The sequence below is a fragment of the Rousettus aegyptiacus genome, unplaced genomic scaffold (assembly GCF_014176215.1).
Source record: "Rousettus aegyptiacus isolate mRouAeg1 unplaced genomic scaffold, mRouAeg1.p scaffold_m13_p_3, whole genome shotgun sequence".
Lineage (NCBI taxonomy): Eukaryota > Metazoa > Chordata > Mammalia > Chiroptera > Pteropodidae > Rousettus > Rousettus aegyptiacus.
Genome location: NW_023416306.1, coordinates 93,783,398 through 93,794,138, shown reverse-complemented (window position 1 = coordinate 93,794,138; position 10,741 = coordinate 93,783,398).

Below are 10,741 nucleotides of genomic sequence, written 5' to 3'. Positions count from 1 at the left end.
TGCAAACCGCAGAAGAGCAAGTTTTTTAACCTCATGGCTCTCAAATACCTAGGATAGGGCTTTGTACATTATAGTCAATATTGTGAGTGAATTATGACAGGTCCTTAAAAGTGGCATGTGTCTCCATCTCTGCTTGTCTTTACAACCTTAGTTGCCTTTCTTCCTGTGAACCGAGATACAGGAAGGAACCATTGTGGCTAGAGCAGAGTAAGCAAGGGAGAAAAGTTAATAGGGGCCATCTTGTATAGGACCTTGCAGGTTAAGTATAGCTTTTATCTAAAGGAAAGTTTGAGCAGGGTCAAAGTGATAGAATTTATGTTTTAACAATTACTCTGGCTACTGTGCTGAGAAAAAAAAATGGGAACAGACAGGAACAGAAACAGTGAAAAGGCTAGTGCAATAATTAGGTAAAATATGGTGACTTGGGCCAGAGTAGTAGCAGTGGAAGTAGTGACGAAATTCTGGACGTATTTTGAAGATAGTCCCCAAGTGATTTGCTGGTAGTGTAGTGTGAGAAGAATGAGATTTCACTTGAGCAACTAGAAATGAATTGTCATTAGCTAAGTTGGGGGGGAAAAAATGAACAGGTTTGGGGATGATGGAAGTGAATGGGTCGGAAGCTTAGTTTGAGATTTAGACATCCAAATGAAGATGTGAAGTAAAGGAAACTAGACATACCTTTCAGGTTCAGGCGACAGGTCAGAACTGGAAATAAAATTTGAGTTCTGAGCATGTCGATGGTAAGATCACCAAGGAATGAGTGTAAATAAGGCAGAGGTCTGATGACAGCCCTGGGCACTTCAGGATGGGGAGCTGAAGAGGAACCAGCAACAGAGAAGGAGCATTCAGAGAAATAGAAAAACAAGTGTTCTTGATAATAGAAGAAAATATTTCAAGGAGGAAGTAATCATACGCCCAAGTGCTCCTGATAGGTTAATGAAAATGAAGAGAAAGAATTAACCATAGGCTTCAACAACATAGGTCCTTCATGATCTTTAAAAGAGTTCTAGGAGAGTAATGGGGTAAGAGGCTGATAGAAGACTCAAAAGATGGAGGTAAGCATCACTCCCAATTATGTTAAGTTGGACCAATCCCACTGAGAAGAACTAAAAAGCTGGAGATCTGTATAGTTCAGAAAATCATTAAGATACTGAAGAACTATAGGGCTAAGATCTGAGAAGAAAACCCAGAGAGGTGCCTGACATTTTTTTGCTAGTACTGCCTGTATCCACAATTAACTTCCAAAAGGAAAAATCTTAAGACTTTTTCCAAAATTGCCCAGCAAACAATATTTTTCATTGTAAGTTCTATTTGTTCATTAAATGAACACCCTTATCACCTCATAGGAAACCAATTTCATGATATAACCATTAGAATCTGTTTTGGTCAATATTCTTGTGGGAAAATTGTGGAAAATCTGCAGAAGCTAAAACCACAACACAAACACTTGCATCTTCTCTAGAAAGCAGTGATGTCTATATGACCTATTTGAAGGTATTGAATTCAGGGAGGGGTAGAACATCTTTTTTTTAGCTTAACAGGAAGTTATTTCATCTTTGTTTTGTCCTCAGTGATAAAATGAATGGCTCCCTCTCAATCAGCACTTAATTTCCAGTTCCTGGTTATGCACCTGGCATATAGAATGTGCTTGATAAATATTTGTAGGATGAAAAACTGATCAATCCTTAAGAAATTAGCTTTAGGTTTTTCTCTCAGTAATAGATTGCAAGGACTAACACTCAATCTCTTAATGTCCCAAATGCCTTTCTTTTACTTAGTAAATAGGTTTTCAATAAATGTTCCTAAATTGAGTAACTCGAAAGAGAAACTTGGATTGTTAACATTGATAGGTTGAGAGAATAATTTGTTTGAGTCGATTTAGAAATAATTTGAAGCATGATCTTAAGTATAACAAAGTTACAGAAAAGTACAGAACTCATTGGATTCACACAGTGTCACCATTACCCAACTTGTCCAGCTGAGCCACAGTAGTACAGCTATGAGGTGTATACCTGTCAATGTCATGGTCTCCTGTTGCGTTATTTCTAATGAAGTATATGCTTAAAAGTTCAAGAGAACCAATCACAAGGGTATTTAATGCTGAAAGGTACAGTTTTTGCACTATGGACTTTGAGAATAAAATGTTTAAATGGCATAGGTATGAGAATTTAAAACTTTAGAAGTTATAATAGAGTCAAGCTTAGTGATAGTACCTAATGATTGTGATGTGATTTCTTAATTCTGTGGTTATGTGCAAGAAACTTAAAATTCCAGCCAGATTTCTCTTATCCTAAGGTTGCCTTCAAGATGGTTCTTTTTACCATCAGTTTACATATGTGTAGAGAAATATAAATTCATTTTCATGTAAGTTTAAGAAAAATGTTACTAGAAAAGTAGTGATAATTATTTCCCAGGATCTTATAATGTGTTCCAAATCCAAATACCAATCTCACAATTATTCTTAATAATGAGGTTAACTGAGAGTTCATGTCATATGTTCCTCCATTTAGAGAAGACTGCTTACTCCAGAGGAGGAACATGTAAAATGAAAAGGACAGTAAAGTTGGTATAATAGTGGATACCCTTTGGAGTCTCTGTCAGGAGTATCCAGATCTAAAATGTTGACATGAACGAGGACATAATTAACATGCTTGTAAAATTTATAACTAGAAAGGGAATTTGTCATTCCTAAACCAACCTTAATAATCACAACATTCAGATACATACAAAAACTTCCAGAATCGTGAGGCTGTGAAAGTGAATGCCCAATATCTCCATCATTGTAGGAGATAAATAAACAAAACAATCCCACATGACCAAGGAAAATATCACAATCAGCTTCTCAGATTGACTGGCCAGGATGATATGTCACACGTTTCTGGGATCTCAACTAGCAACCTTGCTCCACAAAAGCTTTATCTGTCAGTAAAAGTTTCCCTGGATACTACTGATTTGCCGTAAAAATATTACTTGGTAGAAACATATTTAAGAAGGGTATTCTGTGAAATGTAATGAATAGCATAGACTCATATATCATAAATGGCAAGTATTGTTTGAAGATATTTTGTCTTGAGGAAATGTAAAAAGGAATAGAAATACAGAATGCTTAGGCATCCATTATGTGATTGCCTTCTATGAAACTATGGTGAGCTCAACTCATGGTTATTCCCTAGGCTATGGGTGAATTTAATGATATAATTGTAGTGAATTTAGTGGATTAATTCTGGTTGATAGGTAAAGCCTTGCAAAGTACCTTCTGAAATGATTTCTTGTCTTCATCAACAGAGTTTATAATTTATTCTTGAAGTTAGACTGTACATTTTGTTGTTGTTTAAGCTACATAGTCAGTTTGTATGTGGTGAGTCATTGAGTCTTATCCAGTTGATACAGGCTTAGAAGAAGAATAAACATGTGCTTGAATTTTATCCCTTCTCTTCCACGAGGCTGCCCAGGAAGGCGAGACCAGTGGCCAGTATTCATGACCCAGAGTCAGGCTGCATTCACCTCACCTCATTCAGCCTTCACCTGAGGCTGCAGAGACATTCTGCTTTTCCCCTTCCCCTAACCTTCCTGTTGCTTCTCTCTTCCTCCCCCAATGCCACTGTCTGCTGCCACTTCATCAGGAGCCAAGCCTAGCTGGATGATAGTTACATAAAAGTAGAGTTTCCCATCAGTGTATTGGGACCAGAATGAGTCATGGAATTATTTCTATGAGAAACATCCTTTTCAAAACCAGTTACTTTGTTTATAAAGTATTTTAATTAAATTTGATGAGTCTTATAATTGAATTTTTTGCATTTTTTTTGTATACCCAATGTCAGATTTATATGACTGATCTAATCTTTGACCAACGAAAAAATTGTCTCAAGAGATATATCTATTTAAGCATTCTCAACTTTGTTAGAAATGCTCAAAGGCAACTTTTATTGGAGTTTTTTTTTCTCCTGCAAAGATTAAAAGATATTTACCTTGCTTTCAATGATCTTATATATTAAGTATCGTTCTATTCTGCTAAAGGATTAATAAGCCTCATGAAAACTAGTGAAGTTAAGAATTCTCCACATAATTTAGATAAAATAAGTTTGGGGCTTAACTGTTAACTTTAAAATGACTTTGAACTGTTCTATATGGTACAGTGGTAGTGGATCCATAACTGTGCATTTGTCAGAACCTATAGAACTATATGCCATAAAGAGTTAATTTTACTGAATGCAATTTAAAAAAAAAAAAAAAATGGAAGTCCAAGATGGAATGTAGGCTACGGCCAATAATTTAACTGTATAGTAATGTATAACATACCACACTGAAGGGGATGGTAAGGATCTGACCTAAATAACTTTGTAAAAAAAGCTTTGATTAGATACTGTAAAACTGTAGTCAAATATAGTTATAAACACACATTTAACTCTGAATGGTAAATTTGTTTATCACAGGGTATAGGTGATCAATTTTGAAACTAACTTACATATATACTGGGATTGAGCAAATAAGTAAATATATTACAGATAACAAGCCAGTTTTCTTCCTGTTGGAGAACAGTGGAGTTTTTTGATAGTCCTCCCTTCAGGACATGGAGCTAAATTCCCCTCTTGAAAGTGGATGGACTTAGTAACTTTCTTCACATGAACAGAGAATAGCAGAGAAAAAGGGTTGCTTTACATTAGAGACATTAGAGACACCTGTTAGACATCCTCTTGACCACATAATCAAGGTAATAATACCAGTTAATTAAACAAGTTAATATCATGCATACCTGTCGGGGGCTGTTTTGACTAAGATGGCTGCCAGGCCGAAAATGGCTGCTCAGCAGGGCTCCCCGCCAAGGCCACGTAAGCCTCCCGGATGCATCTGCCTCGCTTCCCGCCAAAGGGACTTTTCGCGCGGCCCCTTTGTGTTACACAGTATATCCTGAATGCCTCTGGCCAATCAGCCCCGCTAACGCAACATCACCCAATCACGCCCTATATAAGCCTGCAGCGAGCCTTAAGAAACGAGACTTGATCAGAAAGCCTGTCTTGTCTCCATTCTTTGTGTCCTCTTGTCTCCCTCCCCTCCCCGTTCTGTCTTAGGGTCCCTGTTGACTGTCCCGCGGGCCGGGACACATACCCACTGAAGGCCATGATGAGCAGGGCACACTACTCTTGTAGTATTCTTTCTCCCAAATCTACAACCTTGGTTTAATCATGGAAAGCATCAGACAAACCTAAACTGAGGGATATTCAAAAGTGTCAAGGTCATGAAGGGCAAGGAAAAGATAACAGACTGTCACAGAAGATTGTCATTGAAGATTGAGGAGGCCTGACAACTAAATACAATGTAGTATACTAGATTTGATGCTTGAACCAGAAAAGGGACATTAGTTGGAAAACTAGGGAAATCAATAAAGTATGTAGTTTAGTTAATGTTTTGTACTAATGTTAATTCATTTTTTGATCATGGTACTATGGTTATATAAGATGTTAACATAGGGGAAGCTAGGTGAAAAGGTATACAAGAACTCTATTTTCTGAAGATCTATAATTATTTCAAAATAAAAAGTCTTCCAAAAACAGGCTTATGAGTAATTTTCCAAAGCCATCAAATTCTTTTCTGCAAATAACTTACTTTGCTTTAACTTCATTCACTCAGCAGGTCATATACCAAACTCATGATTTTCCTCTGCCTCTTTCACACCTGCCCCTCTCCTGTGCTCCTATTCCTGTAAATGGTACTAAAATGCTCTCAATCGTCCAGTTAGGAAGTTGATAGTCATCCTTGACGTTTCCTTCTCTCTTGCTTCACAATGAATTAACCACCAATCCCTAACATCTTGTTTGTCTTCTGCCATAGATTGTAATCTCCATGGGGGCAAAGGTCACTGTCTGCTTTTTCCGTGTGTGTTCCATGTGCCCAGCACAGTGCCTGGTGCATAATAGGCACTCAAAAACTATTTGGTAAATAAGAGAATGTGTGCATACTTTATTGTATCTTACTATCTAAGGGCATTTTTACGTCTCCATCTCTTTGTATCTAACATAGTGGGATGCATCCCATACCTCCTAAATCTGTGGTAATCAAGTTTTAGAAATCAAGTGTGACCTTGTTAACAGAAATTTCACCAAGTTCAGTTTTATGTTTTGATTGCCGCGGTCAGTAAAATTTTAGAGAATCACAGACTATCTGAGCTGGAAGGACTTGTGGAGGTCATTTAGTGCAAGTCTCTCATTCTGTGAACAAAGACTTAGAGGCTCCAAGAGGCTGAATAGTTTGCCGAGTCCTAGCATGAGGCCATTGACAGAGGGAGCATTTATTTCTATGTCCTAGGCAATCTGGAAAAAGGAGGAAAGTAAAAAGAAAAATAATTATGATAGCAGTTATTTTATTATATAAAACTTTGAAAGAAGTGGGTCGAACAAATAATAATCAGAAGAAATTTATTCATTTTCATACAGAAATTGTATTCTATAAACTTTAAAATGTTTAATTTTGGGGGGAAGCATGAACATTAAGTTGCTGATTTTTTTGTGAGTTAATCTTTTACTTGAAGAAGCCTGAGGGAATAGATACTTGGGAGTATAAGATACTTAGGGACATAGACACCAAAAGAAGCAAGAAAGAAAAGATACATGAACGGAGAGAGGGTAGCACTGAGGAGTGAAGGAGGAGCGTTTTGGAAGGGATGGTATAATAATACATAAAATTGATTCAAATGAGTTCTTAAAAGACATTCAGGCTATTGATGACTGGAAATTAGTAGGAATACTAAATATTTCTATTCTGTTAACTCACTCATATAAAGCAACTTGTTAAGCATCCCTATGGTATTTGGGAATCCAAAGGATTTTTATAACTTTGCTTGCTGGATATTTAGAGTTTTACTGCTGCTACTAATATAAACTCAGTAACAAAGATAAATATGGGGTCCAATTCTTTTCGTCAGAATTTTTTAACAAATGAGAAAATTTAATCAAAAGGATTACTTGATCTTTTTGAACTGAGAGAGAGAGAGAGAGAGCAGTTGAGCCACACAACCGAAGATAGAATTTCATTTAGTCATGAAGTCTTGCTCCTGAAAAGAAGTCAGTTCATTTATTCATTCATGCATTCATTCTTTCATTCATTCAATAAAAAGTTATTGAGTAATGTACTATTAAGGAATTTAACCTAAAAGACTTGAAGAATGAGTACAGGTTAACAAAACAAAAAAGTAAGAGTTAGCAAAGCAAAAACATGAAGTTATATAATAAAAACATAAATATTGTCATTCCTTTCCTTAAAACTTTTTATGGCTTCCCTTTGCACCTAGAATAAAACTCACATTTCATTTCCACAGCCAAAAGTCCCTGCATGTTTGGACCTTTGTCTTCATCTCCTACTTTATCTCCTACCACTCTCCACCTGCTTTTATGTTTCTTTATTATATATACCAAGTTACTTTCTACCTTAAAGCCTTGTTTCTGACATCCTGGAATGCATCCAATATGCCTCCTTCATTTTTTCTTTAAATCTTTGTAAATCAAACTTCAAGCAATGAGGTATGACCTTTTCGTTAATTCTTCCCTCCGCACAGAATGCTCTGCCTTCCTATTCCCCCATCTTAATTCTAATGTCACTCTCCAGAGATACCTTCCCCGACAAGTTTGTCTAAGTAGACAATTTTCTCCATAATAACTTGCTATTACCTGCAGTAATCGTGTTCATTTATTCGTTTGCTTGTTCTTATCTATCTCCCGTCATTTGTATGCAAGGTCCATGAAAGCAAGAACTTTGTCCTGTTCACTTCTGTATCTACAGTGTCTGGAATAGTGTCTGACACATCATGGACAGTCAATAAATAATACTCATCCAGGAAAATGAAATTTGTATGTGAAATATTAAGCTCACTGGTACAAAGTTGGTGCTCAACAAACATTAAATTCCTCTTCTATCCATTAATGAGGCTAATCAATTTTGTCCCTTGATCAGCAAATATCATACATGTATCATCTTGAATGTCAAGGATGTTACATACTATTATTTTAAAACACATAGTAAAGGAATAATGATAGTGTGTATGGGATATTCCACTTTGGGTTCTCCCAATTCACTCTCCACTCTTTGCCATGTTCTGCTATCTTCTCTTTTTGTGTCTGTGGATCACTAGCTTCTGAGGCTGAGTTCTCTAAAGCAGATGCTAAGACAGAGTTTAAGGTTCAAAGGATCAACACCTATGAAAATAAGAGGGAGAAACTAAGACTGGGCAGAGGGGAAGGCAAACTGCAATGTAAGTTCCACAAAGCTTCACTCAACCCAATAGGAAACGCAAGTAAGAATTGCTTGTCAGAGTGTCCCACCTTAACCTGAAATGACCCTGACTTTGTACTTCCTTGTCGTTTACTCACTAGATTCACTAGATCACCCAGGAAGCGGTCATCTTGGGTAAGGTGGTTCTCTGCGACTGAGGTAGACCTTGAAGTTGCTGCCAGACAGAGGCTGTCTGCTAACTGCACTCCCTGCAGCTGAGCAGAAAGTTTTACCTTGAGGAAAGGATGTTGGGAGCCATCTCCATGTCTTCCACACCAGTTTGAATCTCAGTCTTTCCTGGGCCTCATCTCTCACTGTGCACTTGTCTACCATGGGGACTATTTCCAAGGGCTCTGTTCTAATGTCCCCTTCCTAGTTAAAAACAACAACAAAACAACAACAACAAACAGCTTAATCAGTTCAGCTTATCCCAAGTACCTTCTAATCAAGTTTTTCTATCTTATTAGTTGCCAGAGTAACAGGCAGTTGATTAAAGACAATATGTTCTTACTTTAGAAAATATGAAGTACTAAAAGAAAATATAGTATCAGATTAACATCACCAGGCAGTAGAAGAGCAGCATTCATGATTATGTATTTATATTCTCACGAAAAGAGTTGCTCTATAGTATTATCTCTAAGATATTGAACAGTTGTGTGGCTTTGGTGATTCTTTCTTTAACTCTATACAGTACATACTTTTACCTCCTGTATCATTTCTGAAAAATGCTATAGGCTTTCCAAATCAGTATTCCTGAGTGTGTGTTACTATGAAATCTTCCTCAGTAGCAGTCTTATATTTTAATTTTGACATAAATGATATGCAAAATGCATCAGCAATTAGATAATATCTGGCTAAGTTAATATGACTATTTTTATAGTGAAAATTGATACTTTGGTTTCTTAAATTAAGGGCTCTTATTATTTTCATGTATTACCTCTTCATCTGGGTCTGTTAGATAGTTAACATTGTGCTACCACATTTTCAGATATCTTGTTTAATAATATTTAAATCATGATCTGAACAAAAAATGAGATCACCTGAGTGTATTAAGTAGCAAGAAAGTGGGAGCATTTCTAGTAGGAGCAAATCTCTCTAGAATGGTATTTTAGGCAAGGATTTCTCTTGTTTTTCTTAACTCAAATCTCCTTTAGGCAAATCAATAGACAAATTTAAATTCATCTGGGTTTTTTTCTCTCTTAACTTAGAACATAATTAAATTAATTAGTTCAGAATTTATCTGTAATATCTTTAATATCGAATACAAAAAAGATAAAGTACATTAATTATTAAATATTCTCAACTTGATATTATAAATCATGCAAATAATTCTGTGCCAAATTTGGAAGCTGAAGAACTAGTTCTTCTGTAAATGTCTTTGACAACATAGTTTATAGATTTTCAAAAGCATTCAAGAAACCAGCCTATACCTTTGTGAGTGTGCATGTGAACAGCTATGCAGGGCTCTGACTGTAAGCCAGTTTAGATTCTTTCTAAGGACATAAAAATCTTTGTTCAGAGAGAGCAGGCTTCCTACTAATTGTTTTTAGAAAACAAACGAAAAACATGCTTCCTTTTTTCAGGACTCTGAAAGCAAAAATTCACTTTAGCTTGTTTAGGTGCTGGATATTTGTCTTGTTCATGTCAGGCACTAGAGGGGAGTGTGGTGTCATACAAGTACTGTGTTCCACAAACCACATACACGCTGGCATGCCCAAATACAGTGAAAAGGTACAGCAAAGAAGAGCTTAGGAAAATACTTTCTCAAGATTGATATAGGACAACTGTGGTATCCGAAAACCTAGTGTTTTACACTAAAATTCCCAATATAGGACTTTGATCACTTTTATGGGACAATAACATTTAAATAACTTGATTTTTATAGTTTTGCTGGTATTTGAAAAAGGATATATGCTCACCTTTTAAAAGAAAGTCATGTCCACAGCCTTGCCACCCTGAACTTGACCAATCTTGTCTGATCTCAGAAGCTAAGCAGGTCAGGCCTGGTTAGTACTTGGATGGGAGACCACCTTGGAAGACCAAGGGCTATAGGCATTAAAAAGAAAAAAAAAAAGTAAAAAAATATAGAAAAGCACAAAGAAGGAAGTGACTACAACCTGAAATCACATTATATACACCTGTTTTTTGGGGGAAGATTTGGATATCTCATACTCTCTCCACTCATAAAAATATGCATACAATTTTAAAGACCATGTATTATTATTATTCCATAATAATATTGTACCTGCTGTTTCTGGAAGAGCACTGTTGCAGACAAAGTAGACATCTTTCTGTGGCAGATAACTTGATTCTTGATAGGAACCATAGTGGTTATGAGTAGGGGGAGCCACAGTGCTCAAGTTTAAATTTCTTCTCTACTAACTAGGTGACATTAGGCAAGTGACTTAATCCTTCTCTATGTACCTCAGTTTCCTCATATACAAAAACGGGGATGATAATCTTACTTCCGAGAATTGTT